This window comes from Gasterosteus aculeatus, unplaced genomic scaffold (assembly GCF_964276395.1).
Source record: "Gasterosteus aculeatus unplaced genomic scaffold, fGasAcu3.hap1.1 HAP1_SCAFFOLD_24, whole genome shotgun sequence".
In the NCBI taxonomy this organism is placed as follows: domain Eukaryota; kingdom Metazoa; phylum Chordata; class Actinopteri; order Perciformes; family Gasterosteidae; genus Gasterosteus; species Gasterosteus aculeatus.
In genome coordinates this window covers 192,443-206,403 of record NW_027554883.1, presented here as the reverse complement: position 1 = coordinate 206,403, position 13,961 = coordinate 192,443, and the positions used below count along the sequence as shown (strand labels likewise).

At 40.9% G+C, this 13,961-nt stretch overlaps 47 non-coding genes across 47 annotated transcripts; all 47 read right to left on the bottom strand.

The window, feature by feature from the left end:
* Positions 1 to 120: 120 nt before the first annotated feature.
* Positions 121 to 191, bottom strand: trnag-ccc (transfer RNA glycine (anticodon CCC)). The gene has a single exon. It is a non-coding gene; the product is annotated as a tRNA-Gly (tRNA).
* Positions 192 to 306: 115 nt separating this feature from the next.
* On the bottom strand, positions 307 to 377 carry trnag-ccc (transfer RNA glycine (anticodon CCC)). The gene has a single exon. It is a non-coding gene; the product is annotated as a tRNA-Gly (tRNA).
* Positions 378 to 492: 115 nt separating this feature from the next.
* On the bottom strand, positions 493 to 563 carry trnag-gcc (transfer RNA glycine (anticodon GCC)). Its single transcript has one exon. It is a non-coding gene; the product is annotated as a tRNA-Gly (tRNA).
* A 115-nt stretch (positions 564 to 678) lies between these two features.
* Positions 679 to 749, bottom strand: trnag-ccc (transfer RNA glycine (anticodon CCC)). Its single transcript has one exon. It is a non-coding gene; the product is annotated as a tRNA-Gly (tRNA).
* A 115-nt stretch (positions 750 to 864) lies between these two features.
* trnag-gcc (transfer RNA glycine (anticodon GCC)) lies at positions 865 to 935 on the bottom strand. The gene has a single exon. It is a non-coding gene; the product is annotated as a tRNA-Gly (tRNA).
* Positions 936 to 1,422: 487 nt separating this feature from the next.
* On the bottom strand, positions 1,423 to 1,493 carry trnag-ccc (transfer RNA glycine (anticodon CCC)). The gene has a single exon. It is a non-coding gene; the product is annotated as a tRNA-Gly (tRNA).
* Positions 1,494 to 1,608: 115 nt separating this feature from the next.
* trnag-ccc (transfer RNA glycine (anticodon CCC)) lies at positions 1,609 to 1,679 on the bottom strand. The gene has a single exon. It is a non-coding gene; the product is annotated as a tRNA-Gly (tRNA).
* Positions 1,680 to 2,166: 487 nt separating this feature from the next.
* trnac-gca (transfer RNA cysteine (anticodon GCA)) lies at positions 2,167 to 2,237 on the bottom strand. The gene has a single exon. It is a non-coding gene; the product is annotated as a tRNA-Cys (tRNA).
* A 449-nt stretch (positions 2,238 to 2,686) lies between these two features.
* trnac-gca (transfer RNA cysteine (anticodon GCA)) lies at positions 2,687 to 2,757 on the bottom strand. Its single transcript has one exon. It is a non-coding gene; the product is annotated as a tRNA-Cys (tRNA).
* Positions 2,758 to 2,872: 115 nt separating this feature from the next.
* Positions 2,873 to 2,943, bottom strand: trnag-gcc (transfer RNA glycine (anticodon GCC)). Its single transcript has one exon. It is a non-coding gene; the product is annotated as a tRNA-Gly (tRNA).
* A 115-nt stretch (positions 2,944 to 3,058) lies between these two features.
* On the bottom strand, positions 3,059 to 3,129 carry trnag-ccc (transfer RNA glycine (anticodon CCC)). The gene has a single exon. It is a non-coding gene; the product is annotated as a tRNA-Gly (tRNA).
* A 301-nt stretch (positions 3,130 to 3,430) lies between these two features.
* On the bottom strand, positions 3,431 to 3,501 carry trnag-gcc (transfer RNA glycine (anticodon GCC)). Its single transcript has one exon. It is a non-coding gene; the product is annotated as a tRNA-Gly (tRNA).
* A 115-nt stretch (positions 3,502 to 3,616) lies between these two features.
* Positions 3,617 to 3,687, bottom strand: trnag-gcc (transfer RNA glycine (anticodon GCC)). The gene has a single exon. It is a non-coding gene; the product is annotated as a tRNA-Gly (tRNA).
* Positions 3,688 to 3,802: 115 nt separating this feature from the next.
* On the bottom strand, positions 3,803 to 3,873 carry trnag-gcc (transfer RNA glycine (anticodon GCC)). The gene has a single exon. It is a non-coding gene; the product is annotated as a tRNA-Gly (tRNA).
* A 178-nt stretch (positions 3,874 to 4,051) lies between these two features.
* Positions 4,052 to 4,122, bottom strand: trnac-gca (transfer RNA cysteine (anticodon GCA)). The gene has a single exon. It is a non-coding gene; the product is annotated as a tRNA-Cys (tRNA).
* A 301-nt stretch (positions 4,123 to 4,423) lies between these two features.
* Positions 4,424 to 4,494, bottom strand: trnag-gcc (transfer RNA glycine (anticodon GCC)). Its single transcript has one exon. It is a non-coding gene; the product is annotated as a tRNA-Gly (tRNA).
* An 859-nt stretch (positions 4,495 to 5,353) lies between these two features.
* Positions 5,354 to 5,424, bottom strand: trnag-ccc (transfer RNA glycine (anticodon CCC)). Its single transcript has one exon. It is a non-coding gene; the product is annotated as a tRNA-Gly (tRNA).
* Positions 5,425 to 5,539: 115 nt separating this feature from the next.
* trnag-ccc (transfer RNA glycine (anticodon CCC)) lies at positions 5,540 to 5,610 on the bottom strand. Its single transcript has one exon. It is a non-coding gene; the product is annotated as a tRNA-Gly (tRNA).
* Positions 5,611 to 5,725: 115 nt separating this feature from the next.
* Positions 5,726 to 5,796, bottom strand: trnag-ccc (transfer RNA glycine (anticodon CCC)). Its single transcript has one exon. It is a non-coding gene; the product is annotated as a tRNA-Gly (tRNA).
* A 115-nt stretch (positions 5,797 to 5,911) lies between these two features.
* trnag-ccc (transfer RNA glycine (anticodon CCC)) lies at positions 5,912 to 5,982 on the bottom strand. The gene has a single exon. It is a non-coding gene; the product is annotated as a tRNA-Gly (tRNA).
* Positions 5,983 to 6,097: 115 nt separating this feature from the next.
* Positions 6,098 to 6,168, bottom strand: trnag-gcc (transfer RNA glycine (anticodon GCC)). The gene has a single exon. It is a non-coding gene; the product is annotated as a tRNA-Gly (tRNA).
* Positions 6,169 to 6,346: 178 nt separating this feature from the next.
* trnac-gca (transfer RNA cysteine (anticodon GCA)) lies at positions 6,347 to 6,417 on the bottom strand. The gene has a single exon. It is a non-coding gene; the product is annotated as a tRNA-Cys (tRNA).
* Positions 6,418 to 6,718: 301 nt separating this feature from the next.
* trnag-gcc (transfer RNA glycine (anticodon GCC)) lies at positions 6,719 to 6,789 on the bottom strand. The gene has a single exon. It is a non-coding gene; the product is annotated as a tRNA-Gly (tRNA).
* Positions 6,790 to 7,648: 859 nt separating this feature from the next.
* Positions 7,649 to 7,719, bottom strand: trnag-ccc (transfer RNA glycine (anticodon CCC)). The gene has a single exon. It is a non-coding gene; the product is annotated as a tRNA-Gly (tRNA).
* Positions 7,720 to 7,834: 115 nt separating this feature from the next.
* On the bottom strand, positions 7,835 to 7,905 carry trnag-ccc (transfer RNA glycine (anticodon CCC)). The gene has a single exon. It is a non-coding gene; the product is annotated as a tRNA-Gly (tRNA).
* Positions 7,906 to 8,020: 115 nt separating this feature from the next.
* On the bottom strand, positions 8,021 to 8,091 carry trnag-ccc (transfer RNA glycine (anticodon CCC)). Its single transcript has one exon. It is a non-coding gene; the product is annotated as a tRNA-Gly (tRNA).
* A 115-nt stretch (positions 8,092 to 8,206) lies between these two features.
* On the bottom strand, positions 8,207 to 8,277 carry trnag-gcc (transfer RNA glycine (anticodon GCC)). The gene has a single exon. It is a non-coding gene; the product is annotated as a tRNA-Gly (tRNA).
* Positions 8,278 to 8,392: 115 nt separating this feature from the next.
* Positions 8,393 to 8,463, bottom strand: trnag-gcc (transfer RNA glycine (anticodon GCC)). Its single transcript has one exon. It is a non-coding gene; the product is annotated as a tRNA-Gly (tRNA).
* Positions 8,464 to 8,764: 301 nt separating this feature from the next.
* Positions 8,765 to 8,835, bottom strand: trnag-ccc (transfer RNA glycine (anticodon CCC)). The gene has a single exon. It is a non-coding gene; the product is annotated as a tRNA-Gly (tRNA).
* A 115-nt stretch (positions 8,836 to 8,950) lies between these two features.
* trnag-gcc (transfer RNA glycine (anticodon GCC)) lies at positions 8,951 to 9,021 on the bottom strand. The gene has a single exon. It is a non-coding gene; the product is annotated as a tRNA-Gly (tRNA).
* Positions 9,022 to 9,136: 115 nt separating this feature from the next.
* trnag-gcc (transfer RNA glycine (anticodon GCC)) lies at positions 9,137 to 9,207 on the bottom strand. Its single transcript has one exon. It is a non-coding gene; the product is annotated as a tRNA-Gly (tRNA).
* A 115-nt stretch (positions 9,208 to 9,322) lies between these two features.
* Positions 9,323 to 9,393, bottom strand: trnag-gcc (transfer RNA glycine (anticodon GCC)). Its single transcript has one exon. It is a non-coding gene; the product is annotated as a tRNA-Gly (tRNA).
* A 115-nt stretch (positions 9,394 to 9,508) lies between these two features.
* trnag-gcc (transfer RNA glycine (anticodon GCC)) lies at positions 9,509 to 9,579 on the bottom strand. Its single transcript has one exon. It is a non-coding gene; the product is annotated as a tRNA-Gly (tRNA).
* Positions 9,580 to 9,694: 115 nt separating this feature from the next.
* trnag-ccc (transfer RNA glycine (anticodon CCC)) lies at positions 9,695 to 9,765 on the bottom strand. The gene has a single exon. It is a non-coding gene; the product is annotated as a tRNA-Gly (tRNA).
* Positions 9,766 to 9,880: 115 nt separating this feature from the next.
* trnag-gcc (transfer RNA glycine (anticodon GCC)) lies at positions 9,881 to 9,951 on the bottom strand. The gene has a single exon. It is a non-coding gene; the product is annotated as a tRNA-Gly (tRNA).
* A 115-nt stretch (positions 9,952 to 10,066) lies between these two features.
* Positions 10,067 to 10,137, bottom strand: trnag-ccc (transfer RNA glycine (anticodon CCC)). Its single transcript has one exon. It is a non-coding gene; the product is annotated as a tRNA-Gly (tRNA).
* A 115-nt stretch (positions 10,138 to 10,252) lies between these two features.
* trnag-gcc (transfer RNA glycine (anticodon GCC)) lies at positions 10,253 to 10,323 on the bottom strand. Its single transcript has one exon. It is a non-coding gene; the product is annotated as a tRNA-Gly (tRNA).
* A 115-nt stretch (positions 10,324 to 10,438) lies between these two features.
* On the bottom strand, positions 10,439 to 10,509 carry trnag-gcc (transfer RNA glycine (anticodon GCC)). Its single transcript has one exon. It is a non-coding gene; the product is annotated as a tRNA-Gly (tRNA).
* Positions 10,510 to 10,624: 115 nt separating this feature from the next.
* On the bottom strand, positions 10,625 to 10,695 carry trnag-gcc (transfer RNA glycine (anticodon GCC)). The gene has a single exon. It is a non-coding gene; the product is annotated as a tRNA-Gly (tRNA).
* A 301-nt stretch (positions 10,696 to 10,996) lies between these two features.
* trnag-gcc (transfer RNA glycine (anticodon GCC)) lies at positions 10,997 to 11,067 on the bottom strand. Its single transcript has one exon. It is a non-coding gene; the product is annotated as a tRNA-Gly (tRNA).
* Positions 11,068 to 11,182: 115 nt separating this feature from the next.
* Positions 11,183 to 11,253, bottom strand: trnag-gcc (transfer RNA glycine (anticodon GCC)). Its single transcript has one exon. It is a non-coding gene; the product is annotated as a tRNA-Gly (tRNA).
* A 178-nt stretch (positions 11,254 to 11,431) lies between these two features.
* On the bottom strand, positions 11,432 to 11,502 carry trnac-gca (transfer RNA cysteine (anticodon GCA)). Its single transcript has one exon. It is a non-coding gene; the product is annotated as a tRNA-Cys (tRNA).
* Positions 11,503 to 11,803: 301 nt separating this feature from the next.
* On the bottom strand, positions 11,804 to 11,874 carry trnag-gcc (transfer RNA glycine (anticodon GCC)). The gene has a single exon. It is a non-coding gene; the product is annotated as a tRNA-Gly (tRNA).
* Positions 11,875 to 12,175: 301 nt separating this feature from the next.
* trnag-gcc (transfer RNA glycine (anticodon GCC)) lies at positions 12,176 to 12,246 on the bottom strand. Its single transcript has one exon. It is a non-coding gene; the product is annotated as a tRNA-Gly (tRNA).
* Positions 12,247 to 12,919: 673 nt separating this feature from the next.
* On the bottom strand, positions 12,920 to 12,990 carry trnag-gcc (transfer RNA glycine (anticodon GCC)). Its single transcript has one exon. It is a non-coding gene; the product is annotated as a tRNA-Gly (tRNA).
* A 115-nt stretch (positions 12,991 to 13,105) lies between these two features.
* trnac-gca (transfer RNA cysteine (anticodon GCA)) lies at positions 13,106 to 13,176 on the bottom strand. The gene has a single exon. It is a non-coding gene; the product is annotated as a tRNA-Cys (tRNA).
* A 673-nt stretch (positions 13,177 to 13,849) lies between these two features.
* Positions 13,850 to 13,920, bottom strand: trnag-gcc (transfer RNA glycine (anticodon GCC)). Its single transcript has one exon. It is a non-coding gene; the product is annotated as a tRNA-Gly (tRNA).
* Positions 13,921 to 13,961: the final 41 nt, after the last annotated feature.

The window sequence follows — 13,961 nt, the reverse complement described above, 5'->3', positions numbered from 1 at the left end:
AATGCTCATAGAACTCCAATGTGGGAAGGGGATTTAAAAATGGCCGCTTATGGTCAAGTTGAAATTTTGGAATGATTTAATTACAATATTCTAAATGTCATTTTTTGGGCAGAATTCTACTGCACTGGCTGGGAATCGGACCCAGATCTCTCGCATGGGAAGCCAGAATTCTACCATTGAACCACCAATGCTCATAAAACAATGTTGTGGGCAGGGGATTTAAAAATGGCCACCCATGGTCATGTTGACATTTTGGAATGATCTAAATAAAATATTCTAAATGTCATTTTTCAGGCAGAATTCTACTGCACTGGCTGGGAATCGGACCCAGATCTCTCGCATGGGAAGCGAGAATTCTACCATTGAACCACTAATGCTCATAAAACAATGTTGTGGGCAGGGGATTTAAAAATGGCCACCCATGGTCATGTTGACATTTTGGAATGATCTAAATAAAATATTCTAAATGTCATTCTTTGGGCAGAATTCTACTGCACTGGCTGGGAATCGGACCCAGATCTCTCGCATGGCAAGCGAGAATTCTACCATTGAACCACCAATGCTCATACAACAATATTGTAGGCAGGGGATTTAAAAATGGCCACCTATGGACATGTTGATATTTTGGAATGATCTAAATAAAATATTCTATATGTCATTCTTTGGGCAGAATTCTACTGCACTGGCTGGGAATCGGACCCAGATCTCTCGCATGGGAAGCGAGAATTCTACCATTGAACCACCAATGCTCATTGAACTCCCATGTGGGCAGGGGATTTAAAAATGGCCGCTTATGGTCATGTTGAAATATTGGAATGATTTAGATACATTATTCTAAATGTCATTTTTCAGGCAGAATTCTACTGCACTGGCTGGGAATCGGACCCAGATCTCTCGCATGGCAAGCGAGAATTCTACCATTGAACCACCAATGCTCATAGACCTCCAATGTGGGAAGGGGAGTTAAAAATGGCCGCTTATGGTAAAGTTGAAATTTTGGAATGATTTAATTACAATATTCTAAATGTCATTTTTCAGGCAAAATTCTACTGCACTGGATGGGAATCGGACCCAGATCTCTCGCATGGCAAGCGAGAATTCTACCATTGAACCACCAATGCTCATAGAACTCCAATGTGGGCAGGGGATTTAAAAATGGCCGCTTATGGTCAAGTTGAAATTTAGGAATGATTTAATTACATTATTCTAAATGTCATTTTTCAGACAGTATTCTACTGCACTGGCTGGGAATCGGACACAGATCTCTCGCATGGGAAGCATGAATTCTACCATTGAACCACCAATGCTCATAGAACTCCAATGTGGGAAGGGGATTTAAAAATGGCCGCTTATGGTCAAGTTGAAATTTTGGAATGATTTAATTACAATATTCTAAATGTCATTTTTTGGGCAGAATTCTACTGCACTGGCTGGGAATCGGACCCAGATCTCTCGCATGGGAAGCCAGAATTCTACCATTGAACCACCAATGCTCATAAAACAATGTTGTGGGCAGGGGATTTAAAAATGGCCACCCATGGTCATGTTGACATTTTGGAATGATCTAAATAAAATATTCTAAATGTCATTTTTCAGGCAGAATTCTACTGCACTGGCTGGGAATCGGACCCAGATCTCTCGCATGGGAAGCGAGAATTCTACCATTGAACCACCAATGCTCATTGAACTCCAATGTGGGCAGGGGATTTAAAAATGGCCGCTTATGGTCATGTTGAAATCTTGGAATGATTTAGATAAATTATTCTAAATGTCATTTTTCGGGCAGAAATCTACTGCACTGGCTGGGAATCGGACCCAGATCTCTCGCATGGCAAGGGAGAATTCTAACATTGAACCACCAATGCTCATAGAACTCCAATGTGGGAAGGGGATTTAAAAATGGCCGCTTATGGTCATGTTGAAATTTTGGAATGATTTATTTACAATATTCTAAATGTCATTTTTCAGGCAGAATTCTACTGCACTGGGTGGGAATAGGACCCAGATCTCTCGCATGGCAAGCGAGAATTCTACCATTGAAACACCAATGCTCATACAACAATATTGTAGGCAGGGGATTTAAAAATGGCCACCTATGGTCATGTTGACATTTTGGAATGATCTAAATAAAATATTCTAAATGTCATTCTTTGGGCAGAATTCTACTGCACTGGCTGGGAATCGGACCCAGATCTCTCGCATTGCAAGAGAGAATTCTACCATTGAACCACCAATGCTCATACAACAATATTGTAGGCAGGGGATTTAAAAATGGCCACCTATGGTCATGTTGACATTTTGGAATGATCTAAATAAAATATTCTAAATGTCATTCTTTGGGCAGAATTCTACTGCACTGGCTGGGAATCAGACCCAGATCTCTCGCATGGCAAGCGAGAATTCTACCATTGAACCACCAATGCTCATAGAACTCCAATGTGGGCAGGGGATTTCAAAATGGCCGCTTATGGTCATGTTGAAATTTTGGAATGATTTATTTACAATATTCTAAATGTCATTTTTCAGGCAGAATTCTACTGCACTGGGTGGGAATAGGACCCAGATCTCTCGCATGGCAAGCGAGAATTCTACCATTGAATCACCAATGCTCATAAAACTCCAATGTGGGAAGGGGAGTTAAAAATGGCCGCTTATGGTCAAGTTGAAATTTTGGACAGAATTCTACTGCACTGGCTGGGAATCGGACCCAGATCTCTCGCATTGCAAGAGAGAATTCTACCATTGAACCACCAATGCTCATACAACAATATTGTAGGCAGGGGATTTAAAAATGGCCACCTATGGTCATGTTGACATTTTGGAATGATCTCAATAAAATATTCTAAATGTCATTCTTTGGGCAGAATTCTACTGCACTGGCTGGGAATCGGACCCAGATCTCTCGCATGGCAAGCGAGAATTCTACCATTGAACCACCAATGCTCATACAACAATATTGTAGGCAGGGGATTTAAAAATGGCCACCTATGGACATGTTGATATTTTGGAATGATCTAAATAAAATATTCTATATGTCATTCTTTGGGCAGAATTATACTGCACTGGCTGGGAATCGGACCCAGATCTCTCGCATGGGAAGCGAGAATTCTACCATTGAACCACCAATGCTCATTGAACTCCAATGTGGGCAGGGGATTTAAAAATGGCCGCTTATGGTCATGTTGAAATCTTGGAATGATCTAAATAAAATATTCTAAATGTCATTTTTCAGGCAGAATTCTACTGCACTGGGTGGGAATAGGTCCCAGATCTCTCGCATGGCAAGCGAGAATTCTACCATTGAACCACCAATGCTCATAGAACTCCAATGTGGGAAGGGGATTTAAAAATGGCCGCTTATGGTCAAGTTGAAATTTTGGAATGATTTAATTACAATATTCTAAATGTCATTTTTTGGGCAAAATTCTACTGCACTGGCTGGGAATCGGACCCAGATCTCTCGCATGGCAAGCGAGAATTCTACCATTGAACCACCAATGCTCATAGACCTCCAATGTGGGAAGGGGAGTTAAAAATGGCCGCTTATGGTCAAGTTGAAATTTTGGAATGATTTAATTACAATATTCTAAATGTCATTTTTCAGGCAAAATTCTACTGCACTGGCTGGGAATCGGACCCAGATCTCTCGCATGGCAAGCGAGAATTCTACCATTGAACCACCAATGCTCATAGAACTCCAATGTGGGCAGGGGATTTAAAAATGGCCGCTTATGGTCATGTTGAAATCTTGGAATGATTTAGATACATTATTCTAAATGTCATTTTTCAGGCAGAATTCTACTGCACTGGCTGGGAATCGGACCCAGATCTCTCGCATGGCAAGCGAGAATTCTACCATTGAACCACCAATGCTCATAGACCTCCAATGTCGGAAGGGGATTTAAAAATGGCCGCTTATGGTCAAGTTGAAATTGCTCATAGAACTCCAATGTGGGAAGGGGAGTTAAAAATGGCCGCTTATGGTCAAGTTGAAATTTTGGAATGATTTAATTACAATATTCTAAATGTCGTTTTTCAGGCAGAATTCTACTGCACTGGCTGGGAATCGGACCCAGATCTCTCGCATTGCAAGAGAGAATTCTACCATTGAACCACCAATGCTCATACAACAATATTGTAGGCAGGGGATTTAAAAATGGCCACCTATGGTCATGTTGACATTTTGGAATGATCTAAATAAAATATTCTAAATGTCATTCTTTGGGCAGAATTCTACTGCACTGGCTGGGAATCGGACCCAGATCTCTCGCATGGCAAGCGAGAATTCTACCATTGAATCACCAATGCTCATAGACCTCCAATGTGGGAAGGGGAGTTAAAAATGGCCGCTTATGGTCAAGTTGAAATTTTGGAATGATTTAATTACAATATTGTAAATGTCATTTTTCAGGCAGAATTCTACTGCACTGGCTGGGAATCGGACCCAGATCTCTCGCATGGCAAGCGAGAATTCTACCATTGAACCACCAATGCTCATACAACAATATTGTAGGCAGGGGATTTAAAAATGGCCACCTATGGTCATGTTGACATTTTGGAATGATCTAAATAAAATATTCTAAATGTCATTCTTTGGGCAGAATTCTACTAAACTGGCTGGGAATCGGACCCAGATCTCTCGCATTGCAAGAGAGAATTCTACCATTGAACCACCAATGCTCATACAACAATATTGTAGACAGGGGATTTAAAAATGGCCACCTATGGTCATGTTGACATTTTGGAATGATCTAAATAAAATATTCTAAATGTCATTCTTTGGGCAGAATTCTACTGCACTGGCTGGGAATTGGACCCAGATCTCTCGCATGGCAAGCGAGAATTCTACCATTGAACCACCAATGCTCATACAACAATATTGTAGGCAGGGGATTTAAAAATGGCCACCTATGGACATGTTGATATTTTGGAATGATCTAAATAAAATATTCTATATGTCATTCTTTGGGCAGAATTCTACTGCACTGGCTGGGAATCGGACACAGATCTCTCGCATGGCAAGCGAGAATTCTACCATTGAACCACCAATGCTCATAGAACTCCAATGTGGGCAGGGGATTTCAAAATGGCCGCTTATGGTCAAGTTGAAATTTAGGAATGATTTAATTACAATATTCTAAATGTCATTTTTCAGACAGAATTCTACTGCACTGGGTGGGAATAGGTCCCAGATCTCTCGCATGGCAAGCGAGAATTCTACCATTGAACCACCAATGCTCATAGAACTCCAATGTGGGAAGGGGATTTAAAAATGGCCGCTTATGGTCAAGTTGAAATTTTGGAATGATTTAATTACAATATTCTAAATGTCATTTTTTGGGCAGAATTCTACTGCACTGGCTGGGAATCGGACCCAGATCTCTCGCATGGGAAGCGAGAATTCTACCATTGAACCACCAATGCTCATAAAACAATGTTGTGGGCAGGGGATTTAAAAATGGCCACCCATGGTCATGTTGACATTTTGGAATGATCTAAATAAAATATTCTAAATGTCATATTTCAGGCAGAATTCTACTGCACTGGCTGGGAATCGGACCCAGATCTCTCGCATGGGAAGCGAGAATTCTACCATTGAACCACCAATGCTCATAACACAATGTTGTGGGCAGGGGATTTAAAAATGGCCACCCATGGTCATGTTGACATTTTGGAATGATCTAAATAAAATATTCTAAATGTCATTCTTTGGGCAGAATTCTACTGCACTGGCTGGGAATCGGACCCAGATCTCTCGCATGGGAAGCAAGAATTCTACCATTGAACCACCAATGCTCATTGAACTCCCATGTGGGCAGGGGATTTAAAAATGGCCGCTTATGGTCAAGTTGAAATTTTGGAATGATTTAATTACAATATTCTAAATGTCATTTTTCAGGCAAAATTCTACTGCACTGGCTGGGAATCGGACCCAGATCTCTCGCATGGGAAGCGAGAATTCTACCATTGAACCACCAATGCTCATAGAACTCCAATGTGGGAAGGGGAGTTAAAAATGGCCGCTTATGGTCAAGTTGAAATTTTGGAATGATTTAATTACAATATTCTAAATGTCATTTTTCAGGCAGAATTCTACTGCACTGGCTGGGAATCGGACCCAGACCTCTCGCATGGCAAGCGAGAATTCTACCATTGAACCACCAATGCTCATAGACCTCCAATGTCGGAAGGGGATTTAAAAATGGCCGCTTATGGTCAAGTTGAAATTGCTCTTAGAACTCCAATGTGGGAAGGGGAGTTAAAAATGGCCGCTTATGGTCAAGTTGAAATTTTGGAATGATTTAATTACAATATTCTAAATGTCGTTTTTCAGGCAGAATTCTACTGCACTGGCTGGGAATCGGACCCAGATCTCTCGCATTGCAAGAGAGAATTCTACCATTGAACCACCAATGCTCATACAACAATATTGTAGGCAGGGGATTTAAAAATGGCCACCTATGGTCATGTTGACATTTTGGAATGATCTAAATAAAATATTCTAAATGTCATTCTTTGGGCAGAATTCTACTGCACTGGCTGGGAATCGGACCCAGATCTCTCGCATGGCAAGCGAGAATTCTACCATTGAATCACCAATGCTCATAGACCTCCAATGTGGGAAGGGGAGTTAAAAATGGCCGCTTATGGTCAAGTTGAAATTTTGGAATGATTTAATTACAATATTGTAAATGTCATTTTTCAGGCAGAATTCTACTGCACTGGCTGGGAATCGGACCCAGATCTCTCGCATGGCAAGCGAGAATTCTACCATTGAACCACCAATGCTCATACAACAATATTGTAGGCAGGGGATTTAAAAATGGCCACCTATGGTCATGTTGACATTTTGGAATGATCTAAATAAAATATTCTAAATGTCATTCTTTGGGCAGAATTCTACTAAACTGGCTGGGAATCGGACCCAGATCTCTCGCATTGCAAGAGAGAATTCTACCATTGAACCACCAATGCTCATACAACAATATTGTAGACAGGGGATTTAAAAATGGCCACCTATGGTCATGTTGACATTTTGGAATGATCTAAATAAAATATTCTAAATGTCATTCTTTGGGCAGAATTCTACTTTACTGGCTGGGAATTGGACCCAGATCTCTCGCATGGCAAGCGAGAATTCTACCATTGAACCACCAATGCTCATACAACAATATTGTAGGCAGGGGATTTAAAAATGGCCACCTATGGACATGTTGATATTTTGGAATGATCTAAATAAAATATTCTATATGTCATTCTTTGGGCAGAATTCTACTGCACTGGCTGGGAATCGGACACAGATCTCTCGCATGGCAAGCGAGAATTCTACCATTGAACCACCAATGCTCATAGAACTCCAATGTGGGCAGGGGATTTCAAAATGGCCGCTTATGGTCAAGTTGAAATTTAGGAATGATTTAATTACAATATTCTAAATGTCATTTTTCAGACAGAATTCTACTGCACTGGGTGGGAATAGGTCCCAGATCTCTCGCATGGCAAGCGAGAATTCTACCATTGAACCACCAATGCTCATAGAACTCCAATGTGGGAAGGGGATTTAAAAATGGCTGCTTATGGTCAAGTTGAAATTTTGGAATGATTTAATTACAATATTCTAAATGTCATTTTTTGGGCAGAATTCTACTGCACTGGCTGGGAATCGGACCCAGATCTCTCGCATGGGAAGCGAGAATTCTACCATTGAACCACCAATGCTCATAAAACAATGTTGTGGGCAGGGGATTTAAAAATGGCCACCCATGGTCATGTTGACATTTTGGAATGATCTAAATAAAATATTCTAAATGTCATATTTCAGGCAGAATTCTACTGCACTGGCTGGGAATCGGACCCAGATCTCTCGCATGGGAAGCGAGAATTCTACCATTGAACCACCAATGCTCATAACACAATGTTGTGGGCAGGGGATTTAAAAATGGCCACCCATGGTCATGTTGACATTTTGGAATGATCTAAATAAAATATTCTAAATGTCATTCTTTGGGCAGAATTCTACTGCACTGGCTGGGAATCGGACCCAGATCTCTCGCATGGGAAGCAAGAATTCTACCATTGAACCACCAATGCTCATTGAACTCCCATGTGGGCAGGGGATTTAAAAATGGCCGCTTATGGTCAAGTTGAAATTTTGGAATGATTTAATTACAATATTCTAAATGTCATTTTTCAGGCAAAATTCTACTGCACTGGCTGGGAATCGGACCCAGATCTCTCGCATGGCAAGCGAGAGTTCTACCATTGAACCACCAATGCTCATAGAACTCCAATGTGGGCAGGGGATTTAAAAATGGCCGCTTATGGTCAAGTTGAAATCTTGGAATGATTTAGATACATTATTCTAAATGTCATTTTTCAGGCAGAATTCTACTGCACTGGCTGGGAATCGGACCCAGATCTCTCGCATGGCAAGCGAGAATTCTACCATTGAACCACCAATGCTCATAGAACTCCAATGTGGGAAGTGGAGTTAAAAATGGCCGCTTATGGTCAAGTTGAAATTTTGGAATGATTTAATTACAATATTCTAAATGTCATTTTTCAGGCAAAATTCTACTGCACTGGCTGGGAATCGGACCCAGATATCTCGCATGGCAAGCGAGAATTCTACCATTGAACCACCAATACTCATAGAACTCCAATGTGGGAAGGGGATTTAAAAATGGCCGCTTATGGTCAAGTTGAAATTTTGGAATGATTTAATTACAATATTCTAAATGTCATTTTTCTGGCAGAATTCTACTGCACTGGCTGGGAATCGGACCCAGATCACTCGCATGGGAAGCGAGAATTCTACCATTGAACCACCAATGCTCATTGAACTCCCATGTGGGCAGGGGATTTAAAAATGGCCGCTTATGGTCATGTTGAAATCTTGGAATGATTTAGATACATTATTCTAAATGTCATTTTTCAGGCAGAATTCTACTGCACTGGCTGGGAATCGGACCCAGATCTCTCGCATGGCAAGCGAGAATTCTACCATTGAACCACCAATGCTCATAGACCTCCAATGTGGGAAGGGGAGTTAAAAATGGCCGCTTATGGTCAAGTTGAAATTTTGGAATGATTTAATTACAATATTCTAAATGTCATTTTTCAGGCAAAATTCTACTGCACTGGCTGGGAATCGGACCCAGATCTCTCGCATGGCAAGCGAGAATTCTACCATTGAACCACCAATGCTCATAAAACTCCAATGTGGGAAGGGGAGTTAAAAATGGCCGCTTATGGTCAAGTTGAAATTTTGGAATGATTTAATTACAATATTCTAAATGTCATTTTTCAGGCAAAATTCTACTGCACTGGCTGGGAATCGGACCCAGATCTCTCGCATGGCAAGCGAGAATTCTACCATTGAACCACCAATGCTCATAGAACTCCAATGTGGGCAGGGGATTTAAAAATGGCCGCTTATGGTCATGTTGAAATCTTGGAATGATTTAGATACATTATTCTAAATGTCATTTTTCAGGCAGAATTCTACTGCACTGGCTGGGAATCGGACCCAGATCTCTCGCATGGCAAGCGAGAATTCTACCATTGAACCACCAATGCTCATAGACCTCCAATGTCGGAAGGGGATTTAAAAATGGCCGCTTATGGTCAAGTTGAAATTTTGGAATGATTTAATTACAATATTCTAAATGTCATTTTTCAGGCAAAATTCTACTGCACTGGCTGGGAATCGGACCCAGATCTCTCGCATGGGAAGCGAGAATTCTACCATTGAACCACCAATGCTCATAGAACTCCAATGTGGGAAGGGGAGTTAAAAATGGCCGCTTATGGTCAAGTTGAAATTTTGGAATGATTTAATTACAATATTCTAAATGTCATTTTTCAGGCAGAATTCTACTGCACTGGCTGGGAATCGGACCCAGACCTCTCGCATGGCAAGCGAGAATTCTACCATTGAACCACCAATGCTCATAGACCTCCAATGTCGGAAGGGGATTTAAAAATGGCCGCTTATGGTGGAGTTGAAATTTTGGAATGATTTAATTACAATATTCTAAATGTCATTTTTCAGGCAAAATTCTACTGCACTGGCTGGGAATCGGACCCAGATCACTCGCATGGGAAGCGAGAATTCTACCATTGAACCACCAATGCTCATTGAACTCCCATGTGGGCAGGGGATTTAAAAATGGCCGCTTATGGTCATGTTGAAATCTTGGAATGATTTAGATACATTATTCTAAATGTCATTTTTCAGGCAGAATTCTACTGCACTGGCTGGGAATCGGACCCAGATCTCTCGCATGGCAAGCGAGAATTCTACCATTGAACCACCAATGCTCATAGACCTCCAATGTGGGAAGGGGAGTTAAAAATGGCCGCTTATGGTCAAGTTGAAATTTTGGAATGATTTAATTACAATATTCTAAATGTCATTTTTCAGGCAAAATTCTACTGCACTGGCTGGGAATCGGACCCAGATCTCTCGCATGGCAAGCGAGAATTCTACCATTGAACCACCAATGCTCATAAAACTCCAATGTGGGAAGGGGAGTTAAAAATGGCCGCTTATGGTCAAGTTGAAATTTTGGAATGATTTAATTACAATATTCTAAATGTCATTTTTCAGGCAAAATTCTACTGCACTGGCTGGGAATCGGACCCAGATCTCTCGCATGGCAAGCGAGAATTCTACCATTGAACCACCAATGCTCATAGAACTCCAATGTGGGCAGGGGATTTAAAAATGGCCGCTTATGGTCATGTTGAAATCTTGGAATGATTTAGATACATTATTCTAAATGTCATTTTTCAGGCAGAATTCTACTGCACTGCCTGGGAATCGGACCCAGATCTCTCGCATGGCAAGCGAGAATTCTACCATTGAACCACCAATGCTCATAGACCTCCAATGTCGGAAGGGGATTTAAAAATGGCCGCTTATGGTCAAGTTGAAATTTTGGAATGATTTAATTACAATATTCTAAATGTCATTTTTCAGGCAGAATTCTACTGCACTGGCTGGGAATCGGACCCAGACCTCTCGCATGGCAAGCGAGAATTCTACCATTGAACCACCAATGCTCATAGACCTCCAATGTCGGAAGGGGATTTAAAAATGGCCGCTTATGGTCAAGTTGAAATTTTGGAATGATTTAATTACAATATTCTAAATGTCATTTTTCAGGCAGAATTCTACTGCACTGGCTGGGAATCGGACCCAGACCTCTCGCATGGCAAGCGAGAATTCTACCATTGAACCACCAATGCTCATAGACCTCCAATGTCGGAAGGGGATTTAAAAATGGCCGCTTATGGTCAAGTTGAAATTGCTCATAGAACTCCAATGTGGGAAGGGGAGTTAAAAATGGCCGCTTATGGTCAAGTTGAAATTTTGGAATGATTTAATTACAATATTCTAAATGTCGTTTTTCAGGCAGAATTCTACTGCACTGGCTGGGAATCGGACCCAGATCTCTCGCATTGCAAGAGAGAATTCTACCATTGAACCACCAATGCTCATACAACAATATTGTAGGCAGGGGATTTAAAAATGGCCACCTATGGTCATGTTGACATTTTGGAATGATCTAAATAAAATATTCTAAATGTCATTCTTAGGGCAGAATTCTACTGCACTGGCTGGGAATCGGACCCAGATCTCTCGCATGGCAAGCGAGAATTCTACCATTGAATCACCAATGCTCATAGACCTCCAATGTGGGAAGGGGAGTTAAAAATGGCCGCTTATGGTCAAGTTGAAATTTTGGAATGATTTAATTACAATATTGTAAATGTCATTTTTCAGGCAGAATTCTACTGCACTGGCTGGGAATCGGACCCAGATCTCTCGCATGGCAAGCGAGAATTCTACCATTGAACCACCAATGCTCATACAACAATATTGTAGGCAGGGGATTTAAAAATGGCCACCTATGGTCATGTTGACATTTTGGAATGATCTAAATAAAATATTCTAAATGTCATTCTTTGGGCAGAATTCTACTAAACTGGCTGGGAATCGGACCCAGATCTCTCGCATTGCAAGAGAGAATTCTACCATTGAACCACCAATGCTCATACAACAATATTGTAGACAGGGGATTTAAAAATGGCCACCTATGGTCATGTTGACATTTTGGAATGATCTAAATAAAATATTCTAAATGTCATTCTTTGGGCAGAATTCTACTGCACTGGCTGGGAATCGGACCCAGATCTCTCGCATGGCAAGCGAGAATTCTACCATTGAACCACCAATGCTCATACAACAATATTGTAGGCAGGGGATTTAAAAATGGGCACCTATGGACATGTTGATATTTTGGAATGATCTAAATAAAATATTCTATATGTCATTCTTTGGGCAGAATTCTACTGCACTGGCTGGGAATCGGACACAGATCTCTCGCATGGCAAGCGAGAATTCTACCATTGAACCACCAATGCTCATAGAACTCCAATGTGGGCAGGGGATTTCAAAATGGCCGCTTATGGTCAAGTTGAAATTTAGGAATGATTTAATTACATTATTCTAAATGTCATTTTTCAGACAGAATTCTACTGCACTGGGTGGGAATAGGTCCCAGATCTCTCGCATGGCAAGCGAGAATTCTACCATTAAACCACCAATGCTCATAGAACTCCAATGTGGGAAGGGGATTTAAAAATGGCCGCTTATGGTCAAGTTGAAATTTTGGAATGATTTAATTACAATATTCTAAATGTCATTCTTTGGGCAGAATTCTACTAAACTGGCTGGGAATCGGACCCAGATCTCTCGCATTGCAAGAGAGAATTCTACCATTGAACCACCAATGCTCATACAACAATATTGTAGGCAGGGGATTTAAAAATGGCCACCTATGGTCATGTTGACATTTTGGAATGATCTAAATAAAATATTCTAAATGTCATTCTTTGGGCAGAATTCTACTGCACTGGCTGGGAATCGGACCCAGATCTCTCGCATGGCAAGCGAGAATTCTACCATTGAACCACCAATGCTCATAGAACTCCAATGTGGGAAGGGGATTTAAAAATGGCCGCTTATGGTCATGTTGAAATTTTGGAATGATTTATTTACAATATTCTAAATGTCATTTTTCAGGCAGAATTCTACTGCACTGGCTGGGAATCGGACCCAGATCTCTCGCATTGCAAGAGAGAATTCTACCATTGAACCACCAATGCTCATACAACAATATTGTAGGCAGGGGATTTAAAAATGGCCACCTATGGTCATGTTGACATTTTGGAATGATCTAAATAAAATATTCTAAATGTCATTCTTTGGGCAGAATTCTACTGCACTGGCTGGGAATCGGACCCAGATCTCTCGCATGGCAAGCGAGAATTCTACCATTGAATCACCAATGCTCATAGACCTCCAATGTGGGAAGGGGAGTTAAAAATGGCCGCTTATGGTCAAGTTGAAATTTAGGAATGATTTAATTACATTATTCTAAATGTCATTTTTCAGACAGAATTCTACTGCACTGGGTGGGAATAGGTCCCAGATCTCTCGCATGGCAAGCGAGAATTCTACCATTAAACCACCAATGCTCATAGAACTCCAATGTGGGAAGGGGATTTAAAAATGGCCGCTTATGGTCAAGTTGAAATTTTGGAATGATTTAATTACAATATTCTAAATGTCATTCTTTGGGCAGAATTCTACTAAACTGGCTGGGAATCGGACCCAGATCTCTCGCATTGCAAGAGAGAATTCTACCATTGAACCACCAATGCTCATACAACAATATTGTAGGCAGGGGATTTAAAAATGGCCACCTATGGTCATGTTGACATTTTGGAATGATCTAAATAAAATATTCTAAATGTCATTCTTTGGGCAGAATTCTACTGCACTGGCTGGGAATCGGACCCAGATCTCTCGCATGGCAAGCGAGAATTCTACCATTGAACCACCAATGCTCATAGAACTCCAATGTGGGAAGGGGATTTAAAAATGGCCG